General features: G+C 33.9%; 1 protein-coding gene across 1 annotated transcript in view; it reads right to left on the reverse strand.

Moving 5' to 3' along the window:
- The window catches only part of LOC141496946 (cadherin-18), a 400980-nt gene that overhangs the window by 165871 nt on the left and 219125 nt on the right, over positions 1-15984 (reverse strand). The gene's annotated exons all lie outside the window — the stretch shown is intronic.

Below are 15984 nucleotides of genomic sequence, written 5' to 3' on the forward strand. Positions count from 1 at the left end.
ATTCCCTTTATTATCCACCCTCTCACCTATATTCAATCACTCCATCTACTGTTTACTTCATTATTGTCTATACACATGTCTCTCAGTCCTCAAAAAACTACCACTTAATCCCTCCATCCCTACTATAATCTCATAGCTCTCCTGCTTTTTGCAGCTAACATTCTTGAGAAGGCCATCTAAAATAGATGCTTCCACTTTTTCTTCTTTCATCTTTTCTTAACTCTCCACAGTCTAGTTTTTGACCTTATCAGTCAAGCAAAACTACTATTTCCACTTTCTAGATCTCTAAATTATCCAATCCAACAGCCTTTACTCAGTCCTTGTTCTTGTATATTTCTCTGCATTCTTTGATATTATCAGTTTCTGGGGCAGCTAGGTGGCACAGTGGATAGAGTATCTGCCCTGGAGTCAGGAGTACCTGAGTTCAAATCCATCCTCAGACACTTAATAATTACCTAGCTGTGTGGCCTTGGGCAAGCCACTTAACCCCATTTGCCTTGAAAAAAAAAAAAACTAAAAAAAATGATAGTATTGATATCTTCTCCTTGATCTTTTTGTTCTAGATTTTTGTGATCTTACTCTCTTTTTTATTCTTCTTTCTCTGTGACTATTCCTTATCAGTGTTCTTTGCTAGATCATCACTAATCATAGGTTCCCCTAAGGGTTTTGTTCTGTTCTCTTCTCCTTTTATAATATTCTCTTTGGAGATATTCAGTTTTCATGGATTCAATCATCAGCTTTGTGCTTATGATTCTTAAATTACTTATTAGCACTAACTTCTAGAAGACCTCCAGTATCTCATCACCAATTACCAAGTAGACATCTTAAGCTGAATGTTCAGTACAAATCTTAAACCCAACCTGTTCAAAGTAGAATTAATCACCCCTGAAAATCTCCTATTTCAAACTTCCTTATAATTTTATCAAGGACTCCACCATGCCCCTGTTCTGAGACTTATCAGCTAAGTGTCATCTTTGACTTCTCATTATCTCTCATTTTCCATATTCAATCTCTTGCCAAGAGTTGTTATTTTACCTTTGTAAAAGCTCTCAAATAATGCATTTCTTTCCTTGGATGTTACCACTCTAGTACAGGTCCTTGATAACTCCTCTGAATGGATTATTCCAATATCCTTTTCATTAATCTGCTTTAATAAACTTTTCAACTCAATATATCCTTCACTAAATCATCAAAATGATTTTCCTAAAGTGAATGTGCTATGATCTTACCCCCATACAAAATAAATGGTTCCCTATTACCTGTAGAATCAAATATAATATTTTTTTTCAACAAAATTCTTCCTAGTCAAATTCTTTTCTTGCTTCTCCAACCTTCTTATATGTTACATTCATATCAATTTCTTGACATTACCCTTCCCCCAATATTTTTTCTCTCCAGTGTCACAGGACTTCTTGCTCTTCCTAGCATAAGACATTCCATTACATGACTGCATTTTCACTGGCTATCACTCATTCATGGAATGTTCTTCCTTCTTATCATCTTCTGGCTTCTCTGTTTTCCTTCAAGTTCCAGTTAGAAATCTTACTTTCTATATTAATTCATGTTGTTTTTAGTGTTTTACTCTGTTGATTGAATCCTAATTATTCATTATTTAGCTTGTTTGTATATAGTTAATTTCCCATTATCTCTCCCACTAGATTGTGAAGACCTTGAATACAGTGACTGGCTTTTATTTTCCTTTGTATTTTCAGCACTTAAGGCAGAGCCTGGCACATAATGGATTCTTAATAAATGTTTATTGACTGGTTATTGATGGAAAAATAGTTTTCCTTTATCCTCAAAATAATCCTAAGAGTTAGGTTTGGCAGTTATTATTACCTCAATTTTAAAAGAGGAAGAAACTAAAATTCAGAGTGTCTAAAATGCTTGCTATTAATTAAAACTCACACTGATGTAGTCCTTTAAGTCTGCAAAGTACATTTCAGACAACAATGTATCTAGGCTTTTCTGACTCTTCACCAGAGTCCTTTCTTTTCCTTCTTGTGAGGAATGTGGGGAAAATTATTGGTTTACATTACAAAGACTGGGATCTTCCTCTGATTGTGCCTATGGGCAGGTTTGTGAGTATAAGACAAAGGAATTGACCCTAACTTGATCAGACCTGAGATAAGATCAGGCCTGCTACATCTGGTCCTGAGTTGATCTAGGGGCTAGGTCCTCTATCTGTGCTGCACAGGGAAGTTCATGCATATACCTGCTCACTCCCCTGTGCTCATTAGTATAGTGAGCAGGGCAGGGAAGTATAGAGGTGAATGTAACACTTAGATTGTGACCCTGACCAAAAATTGGCATGAAGGGGGAGGAACAAGCTTTTCAAACTGCATATAAGACTCAGCAGTGTCGTAATTTGGGGTCCCCTTTCATTAGAAGAGAAGGTCCTTCTCTGCAAAAATATATTAATAAAAGCCATTTCAATCACTCTGGACTAAGTATATAATGATGAGCCACTGATAACACTTCTCCAGACTTTTCTATTGCCTTGCCCATTACCTTTCTATCTTGGAGATTTCTCTGTTCTGAGTAAGACTTTCTCCAAACTGCTGATTGCCTCATGTAGATAATCATTTCATTAGAATCTTAGCTCAGTTACTATTTGGATTTATCCAGCTATGCATCTCTCTATTACCAGATCTCTGAGTTGCTTTCCTTTAGAAAGTAAGCTCCTTGAGGGTAGGCAATACTTTGCTTGCTTTTATTTGTATTCTCAGGACTTGAAACAATAAATGACACAAAACCAGTGCTTAATAAACCATCATGCGCTCTCTCTCTCTCTCTCTCTCTCTTCCTGTCACTCTGTCTGTCTCTCCCCCCATCTATTTATGAGAAATAGTTTGAATATATAATATCATTGGTTTAAGGAATTTCTGGGGTGTAAACTTCTAATCATGAAGTTTGACAAGGGTTTGGAATTTTGTGGTGGTCAAATTATGACAGTGCAACATAATAATGAGATAAGAAAGCTAAGAGAGAATTTTAGAGTTGAGTTTTAGTTTCTAGAGGGGAAATGAAAAGTTGGATCACTTTCTCATGGTCAAACTGTCAGTAAGGCGTTAGACAAAATCTGAGCCTAAGTCTTTCAGATTCTAGGACCAACTTTCAACCTGTTCTACCATGTTATCTATCCTTCTAATTTTGCATAAAATGAATGCTATATTAATTTGCTCTCATTTATATTTTCCTTTTCAACTTTTCCTCACAAACTGTTTCCCCTGATTGCATATACACTTTTGCAAGATTAACTTTCACAGCTGTATAGACAATCAGCAATAAAGACCATCCTGAGAAAGCAGGAACTGGTTTGGCTATCCCAGAATAGGAGACAATAGTCTTGCTGAATCCTTATGAGTTTTCTTTAGATCAGACTTTATAAACAGGGCATAAGTCAAATTAGTGACACCTTTACGTACAAATGTATAACCTGATTGGTTAATCACCAAAATTTTTATGCCTCTTTGTCCTGTCTTTATAAATATGCTCCCAAAATTTTGAATCACTGTTGATATTTTTAATGATGATCCACCCTATAGAGTTTCAGTAAAATCTTAGAATATAAAATTTCATCAGTATACTAACATTTTGTTATTTCATTTTAGCCTAGAAAAATCATGATTAATAATATATAGATATAAAACATGTCCCAAAAGTTTTAGTGCAATTTAAAACTTTATTAGCTTTTGAAATGTAAATGCTATAAACTTAAAAAAACTACACTTTTGAAAATTTTATCATTTATATTTTTCTTATTTAGTTTTATGCATTTTAAATAAAACATTCTCAATTTTAATAAATACAAAGGTACCCTGTAATTATGCATTGCATTTCAATAGCTTCTAGATGACACTTTCTGAATCCAGTGGCTTGGTAGGAAGATTCTTGTGTTTAGGCACCTCAATCATGTCATCTAATTCAATTAGCCATTTTCTTGTAAGGTCTTGTCAAAGCTGTCTTGTATGTAGTAAAATTTCATTCTATGCATGATATGAAAGCTAAGATTATACTTATGATCCTTTTAGTTATTGACTACTAGTTTAGGGCAGTTTATAAGTTCAAAAATCAGTTAGACATAAAAGATGATGAATAATTAATAAGAATTACAATATTTTTAAAATTTACTTATTAACCTTTTAAATATTATATTTGATGTTGTAGCATTTATATGTCTCTGGTTATGAAGTTTGAAGTAGAAATGCTGACTTTTGAGATTCTACATGTATAGACATATATAAAGAAACATACATACATAAATGTATACATATACATAAAGGTAGGTAAATTGTGCAGCAGATAAGATTACCCTGCTTAGGCTCAGGAAGACTCATTATCCTGATTTCAAATATGACCTCAGATATTTACTAGCTATGGGATCTTGGACAAGTAACTCAATCCTGTTTGTCTCAGTTTTCTCATCTGTGAAATGAGCTAGAGAAGGAAATGGCAAATCACTATTCAAGACCTTTGCCAAGAAAATCCCAAATGGGACAATAAAGACTCAGACATGTATGACTGAAAAACAAAAAAATATGTATGTCTATACTTATATGCATATGCATGCATTTAGGGTTTAAAAAGCATAATTCTAATCAGATGTATGATTGTTCCCATTTTAAAATGAGGTATTAAATTAATATAGTTTATATCATTTGCCTGAAAACATACGATTAGTAAGCAAAATATTTTGAATTTAAAGTACTGATCTCCTGACTCATTCTATACAATATAGCCTTGTACTATGTAACCAACTTATAACAAGGTTCTTTACATAAACCAATTCTTTAGGATAATAGCAATTCACACTTCTATAGAATGTTAAGGTTGACAAATGTCTTTATTCACACATATGTAAACACATATACACACCTACATCTCTAAGAAATACAGCCTAAATACTATTAGGCCCACTTACAGACAAGGAAAGGGAGTGTCAAAGAATTTTGGTGACTATCAAATGTCATAGAACTATGAAACTTTTCCAGTTCAGATTTCATCCTGTCTAGTCTGATTCTAGTTTCCATTGTTTCTTCCATAGCATGGTACTTGTTAAGTATATTTAAAATATATTTAAAATATCTAAAATGAATTCTCTTATTTTTATTCAGTCATGTCATACCCTTTAAGACCCCTTTTTGGAGTTTTCTTGGCAAAAATCCTTCAGTGGTTTACCATTTTTTTCGTAATATATTTTATAGTTTAGGAAATTGAGGCAAATTAGGTTATGATGATAGTTATGTTGAATTTTGATAAAAATCACAATATTTTAAAAATTTACTTAATAACTTTTTAAATATTGTTTTTATGTTGTAGCATTTATATGCCTGAAGGTTAAAGTAGAATGAAGACTTTTGAGATTCTACATGTATAGACATACATATACATGCATAGATAAATGTTCAGGGTCATATAGCAATTAAGTGTCTTATGCTAGATTTAAGGTCATCTTCTTGACTTCAGGTCCATAATTGACTCTATGCCACATAATTGCCTCATTAATTCTAATTTATACTGAAAAGTAGGTATAATGTTGATGCTATATTTGTTGTGTAACCATTTTCAGTCATGTCAGATTCTTCATAAGCTTTTTTGACATTTTCTGGGCAAAGACAGACACTTGGATGGTTTGCGATTTCCTTCTCTAGCTCATTTTACAGATGAGGTAACTAAGGCAAACAGGATTAAGTGACTTGTTCGGGATCCACATCAAGTAAGTGTCTAAGATCAGATTATTCAGGTCCTCCTGAAAGCAGACCAAGTGCTTTATACACTGTGATACCTATAGCTGTTGATTCTGTACCTGTTTATGTGCAGCTAAATAGTGGCTAGAGCACTAGTCCTGGAGTCATGAGGACCCAAGTTTAAATCTCTGATACCTGACACTGACTAGCTATGTGAGCCTGGGCAAGTCACTTAACCCCAATTTCCTTGCAGGCCTTATTCAGTCATTCTGATCAATATTTGGTCACTGGATCCAGATGGCTCAAGAGGAGAAAGTTAGACTGGTGACTTAGCATAACACCCTCTCATTCAAATTCAATTCATGTGTTTGTAATGATATCACCTCCCTGACATCAGTGAGTGCAATCTTACAAAGACAAATAATACAAGCATAAAAAATATGTAAAAATTATAATTAGCCTATGTAAATGTTCCAATCAATCATTCACTATTTTTTTAGTGTCAACTATATGCCAGGCTCTACAAAAACAGCAGTTATTGTAAAGACTGAAACATCCCAGTTCCTCTATATGGTTTTTCTTTCTATAAATACTATTCAATCTTAAACATTGACTTAAACAGTCATATCACTTCAGATGTTAACTGCACCCAGAAATAAAAATACGAATATCTCAAGGTAAGAACTGCCCATTTCTTCCCCAATGATTATAACAGTTCTTGACACACTAATTAATGCCTATAGACTGACTGATTCGAAGGAACCTAAGATATCAGCAGAGGAAACGGAGTCCCAGAGAGTTAAGTTCCTTGTCAATAGTTTAACAGTGTTTGGGACAAAGATGTTTAAGTAATATTTATGACTGACTGATCCACTGACCAGCAGATTCGTGTCATAGACAAAAATAGAACATATGTAAATGATTTTCAGTACAAGATTTTGGCACTATCCCTCAATACCCCAAATAACTTTAGCTGATGAAAATGTTTCAGAAGACTGTGATATATTAGGCAGCAAATATTACCATTGGAGCTAACTAGAAAAGAGATAAAGACAGAAAACAGTGGGTTTGAGAAGTGTGTATGGGGTAAGTCATGAAGAATAGTGACAACAAAAAATAATTAGAACCATAAACAGGAGCTCTAACAGAAAGATCAAGAAGAAAAAGTGTGATGAGAAAGCATGTTGGTTCTTTTAAATTCTAATGAGCATATGACACTCAGTATTACAACTGAAAAAAAAAGAATATTGAGCAAAGGTCTGAGAATGACTTTGGACTAAATAAGGTATTGGTTAGTGCTTTAGATTCTTTTCTATTAATATGAAACTAGAAATCATGGTATCACTTCTGTTGATTTAGCACCTTTCATTGCTTATTTTAAAGCCCAATTTCCTCATAGAGTTCCAGAGTGCCTATAAATGTCTTTGTGTATATGAGGCTGCCATCTATCAATGATACTACTTGGAATTCAGAATTCAGGAGCTTAGGCAATTTGCTCTGGAATGTTTTTCTTTTCAAAGGAAATTCCAAACTGAAAAGAGAGTGTGGCACATAGGAGGTAATAAAATTTTTAAACCTAGAATAATTCATGTGCATGAACACATCAACAAAAATGGCCAAAATGAATCAAATAAGGAGAAATCAATCTCTGGATAATTTAGTTGCCATACCTTTTTCTACACAAATATGCATTTTATTTTTCTGTTCCTAAATTATTTGAGATTCATGCAGATTTTTCCAGTTTTCATCTCCTATAGTACTGGATTGTGTCAACTAAAGAGTATATAGAATTTAGTATGACACATTTGCTAGAGTAATGAATTTGAAGTCAGGAAAATCTGGACTCAAATTCGACTTCTGAGAATTACTATATGACCTTGAACTGACTCATCTGTAAAATGCAGATTAATATTTGACCCTATAGGGTTATTATTGTGAGAGTCAAATGAGAAACTATAAATAATATACATTGTGCTAGGCACAGTAAATATTAAAATATCAAATATATAGTTATTTTATTATTAAAGATTAATAGAATTCATTAATCTCTCAATTTGAGACCTGGATTTTTTTGCTTATCATATGTTCTGTGAGGGAAAAAAAATAAAGACCTGGACATTGCATGCCAATAAATATACAAAGTACTAGGTGAATCTTAAGTAAAATCAAGAATGACAAATATATTTAACTGTAATTTTTCTTCAAATAAGTATTTTACTTGTTTAATTCAACAAATATTTGTAAAGAATTGATTATGAGTTAGATGCCTCTGATAAAACAATGGTCAAGTGGAAGTTTCTGACCTTATTTATAAATAACTAACCAAACAAAAATAATCTCCCTTAAAGACAGTGGGACAATTAAGCCTATTATTTGGGTGCTGAAATTCTGACAACTTTTATAGTCCTTTAGTAGTATATAAACAAATGAAGCTAACATCTAGTTAGCAAGATTATCCAAAATAAGAAACTGCGAGAATGTTCATCTTTTCCATAAATCCTGATAGCTGTTTTCAAATGAACTCTTTCCTCAGTGGCCTGAACTTATTCATGTCTTTACCACATTAGGGCACTCCTGATGCTATATGCCCACAAGCTATCTTAGAACCTTTACTACTATGGTCATTGAATTTGTCCTTAAAAAGTTATTTAAGGATGTTTTAGACTGTTATTCTCAAGTAGTTGACTTACTACTGATTCATCTTGCCTGAAGTTGGAATTGGCTATATGTGCAGTGATTGCAGTTTAAAATCCATACTCAGCAGTAGTAGCAGCACCTGCCAGAAAGCGGTGTTATAATCTGTACTTTTAATCAACATAAAAACCATGAATCTTATTCCTATTCTCTACTTTGAATAGCTAACTTCTCTTTGCTTTCTTCACCAAGGACTTAGCATTTCCCCCTGAATTTACCCCAGTTGGTTTCATCTTTTGGACCTCTATTTGCAATTTTCCCCTTGATTTGTATTTGTGACTGCCTACTGCCTTCAAAAAAAGGCCTTTGCTTCCTTCTCCTTCCTGACATAGATATAACCAGATCTTGTATGAAGCAATGCAAGGAGGAAGAAGAGGAGGAAGAGAGAAACTTTTAAGGGAAAAGGCAGTCAATGATATAGCCAGAGGAAAAAATGCAAGATGCTTGTATATACACATAGAGGTGTGTATATATCTGTATGTGTATATCTATATGTGTGTAAACACATATAGACCATATATGTGTATATATATATATACACACATATATATATTGTCTTTAAGTGAAAGACCAATGAAAAATCTCCAATGAACTCTTAACTATCCATGATTTGTTATTAATAGCTCATTGAGTTTAAAATGGTGAGGCATTTGTTTTGTTTCCTCTAGAATCAGTGATACTTCCATCTGTACTTTAGTAAAAACTTTGATTGTAAACAGTTACAATTAGAAATGCATGTTTTACTATCTCTACTTCGTTTTTCACAAAGAATCTAAATGCTGTCTCTTAGGCAATGCTAATCTTGAAATCTCTAATTTTCATTTTGATTTTGTCTTTCCTGCCATTCTCAATCTCTTTATGTCTCTGTGTTTCTTTTTGTGTCTTTCTCTGAATCTCTTCCTCTCTCTCCCACTCTCTCTTCCACTTTGATATTTTTTTACATGGCAATGAGGTTAAGAGTGACTTACCCAAGGTCACCCAACTAGGTAATTATTAAGTGTCTGAGGTCAATTGTGAACTCAAGTCCTCCTGACTCTAGGACTGATTCTCTATCCACTGTGCCACACTTTAATATTTTTAATCTTTTTATTTAATTTTTTTATTGTTGTCTTTTGATTTAACATGAGAGTGAGGAGTCATTTCCCCTTAATTCATTCATCATTCACTATTGAATCCTTTCTTGTAACAAAGAAAAAACTTAAAGTCAAGTTAAAGTATTCATGTCCTTAGTTACTATAGATAGGAGCTAACTATATGTCAATCGACGATCATTTATTAAGTCTATCATGTATCATACTTGTTCTGTTGTCCTTATTACCTTATTAGTTTCTCAGGTTAAAGACCATTCTATAATTCATCAGATTTTCACTGCCATTAACTATCATTATCCTTTATATTACTATTCTCTTATTTTGTTGGGGAGACTAGATAGTACAGTGGATAAAGCATTTGAACAGAGCCAAATAGAGGAAATGCATACCTAATTCATTCCTAGTAGTGAGCATCCTTCTCTGGAGGGAGTAGCTAAGACTTTTACTTTATGTGTTCATATCCATATCTATCCTATCCCTGGGTACATGATATTCTTTGATAGTATGGAACTCCAGCACACTGGTATATATTGCATGGTATACATCACCTTTCATAGCAGTCAGCAGGGACAAATGGCTGCTGACTGCCAAGGAAGCCTGTCAGGAGTGCAGGATGAGAAGCAGGTGAGAATGCACGATACAGACATTTCTCCTGCCATCATTGCCCACAAGAGTGTTTACCAAGCTCCCTACTGGATATAAAAAAGGATAATAAAGCCCTTATGTGTCCTACAGCCCCATGATGTCTTTTTTACCTACTGAAGTCTACTAGACTGTAACCAAATGTCAATATATTGTACATTTCTCTCTGTTGTGTGATGATCAAACAGTTTTAATAATGTAAGAAAATATTCACTTTCTCTCTGTATGCTCACAGAGGAAATGCAACTTTTTCCTTTTGACTTCCTTGTACAGATTGATAGAGAGACCTGGGAAGAAGTGCTAACTTAACAAAAAAAACAACGAAGAAATCATTCAATTAAAGTTAAAAGAATCAAGGTAGATGATAATTTATCAAGTTGCACAACTAGGGTCCAATAAACTTGAATTGCTGTAAATGTTACAGAGCTCAACGATAGATTAGTCAAAGGGAAAGAAAAGGATATCCTAATTTCTATAAGATTTGATTTTATGCTATCAAAATGCAGTCCAAAACTCTGTGGAGTTCAAGTCTAACTGAAATAGGAAGATTAAGAGATGCTTACACTTTGTGACTAATTTATTACTATACTTTGGAAAAATGGGCACTCAAATAACTAACCAATATGCAATTGTAGGTAACTGGAATCAAGAGGAACCCCTGTCCCTAAAGCCAATTCATCACTTTAGGAATTAAAATGAAAGGAATCTTTTAGCCTTGATTTTTGGCAATATAAAAATGTCATAAAAATGATGAGATTTCTTATTCTGGGAAAAAATTCACTAAAGAATGTGGCAAATGTGACAGATTTAAACATTTAAATATCAATATTCCTAAAACTTTTATGTTGAAGTCTGGCTTTCACCAGACAGAGAATTTTACCATATATGTCAAAGGTAGCACTGGACTCTGTTCATCTATAAAACTGACTCAGGAACAGTTTCCAGTTCTGCTTACAGAGAAGAGTATATCATGTGTGACTATAAAGCTGAATACATGCGAGGTTATATGAGCAAACAACTGTTGACCCTTTCAAATTGGGAAGATTTTGTACCTTCTTATAGTGCCAGTTGCAGTCAAACCATCATCATTATTTCCTTTGAAAGTGAATTAGAGCTTTGGAAACATGAAATACAAAATAGAAAAATAAGTGGGATAAACAACATGGAAAATTGAACAGTGCAGCTTATATATGTAGGAACATATGGTATATATTGCATATATACATATATTAACATATAGATACACGAATATATATGAATTATTTTTGTATTGGCTCTTGTCCTTCATTATGGAAGAAGACCAAAATGACATCACTATGTTTGAGACAAATTACAATGTGTCTGACTGTGGCTGATCAGACTAATACAAACACAGTGCTCTACCACAGCTTGGGCACAAATAGTCGAGGTGAACACCTGGGGTGGGTACTCTAAACTTAAGTATCTCATGTTTCCTTTGAGCTTCTTCAGTTCTCCCTTCCTCATAAAATGCAGCCCCCCTCACTGATGGCCCCTGTGCCAGTGTCTCCCAATAGATAGTGTAGAACCAATTCTAAAGTTCTTAAGAGAGACCCTCAGGGTGTCCCTGCATAGCTTCTTCAGGCCCCCTTATGAGCACTTGGAATGCTAGGCAGTTTAGCTTGAGAATAAACCTCATTCTTTTCTTCTCCTGCCAGTTGATCTTCAGATTCTTACTAAGACAAATTAAATGTAAATGATTCAGTTTCCTGATATGGCACTATGTCTAAGTTTCACAGACATATAGCAAAGAGGTCAGAAAAATGACTCTATTGACCTTCAGTTTGGTAGTTAATCTAATACTTCTCTATAGTATATAAAGTATAGTTATACTCTATATAGTATACTATATACTATGTTATATATGCTACTCTCTTCCACTTTAATTTTTTTTTTTAATAAGGCAATGGTGCTGAGTGACTTTCTCAAGGTCACACAAATAAGTAATTATTAAGTGCCTGAGGCCTGATTTAAACTCAGGTCCTCCTCATTCCAGGGTGGGTACTCTATCCACTGCACCATCCAGCTGCCCCATACCAGTCTTCATTAAGTAGGTACAAATCATATAAAAGAGGGAACATAGACTCATGAATAAAAAAGTATTCTTTAAGTCAACTGTATAATTTATTTTGTATGACAAAATATATGACAATATAAATGAAATTGATAAATATTTACAAAAATATAAGCTACCCAGATTAACACAAGAGGAACAAATGTACTTAAATGACCCATTTCAGAAAAAAAGAAATTGAAGGAGCCATCAACAAATTACTTAAGAAAAAATCTCCCGGGTCAAATGGATTTACAAGTGAATATTTCCAAAATTTAATTAATTCTATTCTATCTATTTTTTTAAAAATAGGTAAAGAAATTATGCTAAATTCCTTTTATGACACCAATATGATGCTGATACCTAAACAAGGAAGAGCTCAAAAGAAGAACATTATAGACCAATCTCCCTAATGAATATTGATTTAAATTTTAAATAAAATTTTAGCAAAGAATACACCAAGTTATTCTAGGACAATATACTATGATCAGGTAGGATTTATGCCAGGTATGTAGGGATAGTTTAATATTCAGACAACAATCAGCACAATTGCCTGTATCAGTAACAAAATTAACAGAAATTATATGAATATCTCAATAGATACTGAAAAAGCCTTTGACACTATTAAGGACACAAGAGAACATGGGAATAAATGGAGTTTACCATAAAGTGATAAGCAATATCTATCTAAAACCATCAGCAAGCATTATAGGAAATGAAGATAAACTAGCAGCATTTCCAATAAGATCAAGGATGAAAAAAAGGATACCCATTATCACCACTACTATTTAATATTGCATTAGAAAATTTAATTTTAGCAATAAGAGAAGAAAAAGAAATCAAAAGATTAGAATAGGCAATGAGGAAACCAAATTTTCATTCTTTGCAGATGATGTGATGATATATACTTACAGAACCCTAGAAAATTAACTAACAAACTATTTGAAACAATTAACAACTTTAGCAAAGTAGAAGGATTATAAAATCAACCCACAAAAGTCATCAGAATTCTATATATGAACAGTAAAGGCAAGAGCAAGAGCTAGAAAGAGAAATTCCATTTAAAGTAACTGTATACATGATAAAATACTTAGGCATCTTCCTCCTAAGAAAAACCCAGAAACTATTTGAGCACAATAATAAAATATTTTTGACATAATAAACACTGAACAAGTGGGAAAATGTTAAGTTTTCAGGATTAGACTGAGCTTATATAATAAAATAGACAATTTACCTAAATTAAATTACTTATTCGGTGCCATATCAAGTACCTGCCAAAAAAACTATTTTATAGAGAGCTAGAAAAAATAATAACAAAATTCACCTGGAGACACAAAAGGTCAATAATATCAAGAGAATTTGTGAAAAAAATGCAAAGGAAGGTGGACTAGTGGTATCAGATCTAAAACTTAAGCAATAAAACAACAATCATCGAAACTGCCTAGAGGGGGCAAGTGGGTGGCGTGGTAGATAGAGCACTGTCCTTGAAGTTAAGAGAATCTGAGTACAAATCTGACCTTAGACACATGATACTGTGAACTTGAGCAAGTGACTTAGCCTCACTGCCTTGCAAAGGACTTCCATCCAAGATGGCAGAGAGAAGACAGGCACTGTGCTAAGGTCTCCTGATCTTCTCTCATATATAATCTGAAACAAACTTCTTAATAGAAATTTGAATGACAAAAGCAGAAAAAGAACCTAGGAGAAGAATATCTACTTCAAGGTCTGTCTCTGGGGCTCATGAGTGAGTCAGGGGCAGAGAGCAGAGAACCTGCTGGGAGGGGTGAGAGTCAGACTAACCTAGGATCAGCTGCAGAGGCATTGACTGTGGGAGCAAGGGTCCAAGAGCCAAATGGAGGTGGAGGCTTTGACTGTGGGACTGACAGTCTGGGTGCTCTGGCAGGGCTGGAGGTTGAGTCCAGTGTGAAGAGTTGCAGACATTGATCTGCTGGACTCCTCTGGTTTGGCGGACCTCATACTCCATACATTCATTTCAGTTGAAGTCTCTTCCCAGAACACAGTAACAGCCCCGGACCCCCCTCTCACATCAGGCATGGGCAGCAGCTGAATAGTGAGAATAATTACCTTGCCTTAGGGCATAGCCCACATTGTTCCAGGATAACAGTATCCAGCAGCACCACCCACTCCCTCCAGGACAAGGGAAAGGGCCTGAAATCAAGGTCATAGACACTCCAGAGAAAGCAATCAGCACCCCCTACTGGCCAGACCACTTGGAGTTACTAAGGCAAGTGAGTAAAGAATCTGGAGATCTCAACACCAAACTAGGGCTTAAAAACCTAATAATCAATTGCAGAAAGGCAGAAATAGTGAATACATCTTTCTCAGATCATAATGCAATAAAAATTATATGCAATATTGGGACAGAGAGATATAGACTCAAAACTAATTGGAAACTAATTAACCTCATTTTAAAAAATGAATGGGGGGCAGCTAGGTGGCACAATGGATAGAGCACTGGCCCTGGAATCAGGAGTACCTGAGTTCAAATCCAGCCTCAGACACTTAATAACCTAGCTGTGTGGCCCTGGGCAATCCACTTAACCCCACTGCTTTGTAAAAACTAAAAAAAAAATGAATGAATGGATAAAACAACAAAAGAAAGAATTAATAATTTCATCCTAGATAATGACACTAATGAAACAACATACCAAAACCTATGGGATATACTCAAGGCAGCTGTCAGGGGATATATCATATCTTTAGCAAATCAATGAAATAAACGTGCAACTAAAAAAAATTAGAGAAAGAACAAATTAAAAAACCTCGAATTAAATATCAAATCAGAAATTCTAAAAATTAAAGGAGAAATTAATAAAATTGAAAGCAAGTAAACTATTGAAATAAATAATTGAAGAATTGGTTTTATGAAAAAAACAATAAAATTGATAGACCTCTGGTTAATTTGATTGGAAAAAGAAAGAGGAAAACAAAGTTGTTAGCATCATAAATGAAAAAGGTGAACTCACCACCAACGAGGAAGAAATTAAAGTAATAATTTGGAATTATTTTGCCCAACTCTTTGCCAATAATTTGATAATCTAAGTGAATGGATGAATATTTATAAAAATATGTTTTCCAGGTTAAATGAAGAGTAAATTAAATACCTAAATAGACCTATCTCAGGGGAATAAAATTCAACAAGCCATTATTGAACTCCCTAAGGAAAAATCTCCAGGGCCAGATGGATACACAAGTGAATTCTATCAAACATTTAAGGAACAGTTGGTTCCAATTTTATATAAACTCTACAGAAAAATAGGTGAAGATGGAACTCTGCCTTACTCTTTCTATGACAACAATATGGTGCTGCTACATAAACCAGGAAGAGTTAAAAACAGAAAGAAAATTATAGACCCATCTCCCTGATGAATATAGATGCAAAAATCTTAAAATCTTAGCAAAACAATTACAATAAGTTATCACTAGGATAATACATTATGACTAAGTAAGATTTATCACAGGAATGCAGGGTTGGTTCAATATTATGAACACTGCTAATATAATTAATTATATAAATAACAAACCTATCAGAAATCATATGATTTTATCAATAGATGCTGAAAAATCTTTTGACAAAATACAGCACCCAATCCTATTAAAACACTAGAGAACATACGAATAAATGGATTGTTCCTTAGAATAATAAGCAGTATCTATCAAAAACTATCAACAAATATCATATGCAATGGGGATAGGCTAGAGGCATTCCCAATGAGATCAGAGTTGAAACAAGGATGCCCATTATCACCACGACTATTCAATATTCTATTAGAAA

Source organism: Macrotis lagotis, chromosome X (assembly GCF_037893015.1).
Source record: "Macrotis lagotis isolate mMagLag1 chromosome X, bilby.v1.9.chrom.fasta, whole genome shotgun sequence".
Lineage (NCBI taxonomy): Eukaryota > Metazoa > Chordata > Mammalia > Peramelemorphia > Peramelidae > Macrotis > Macrotis lagotis.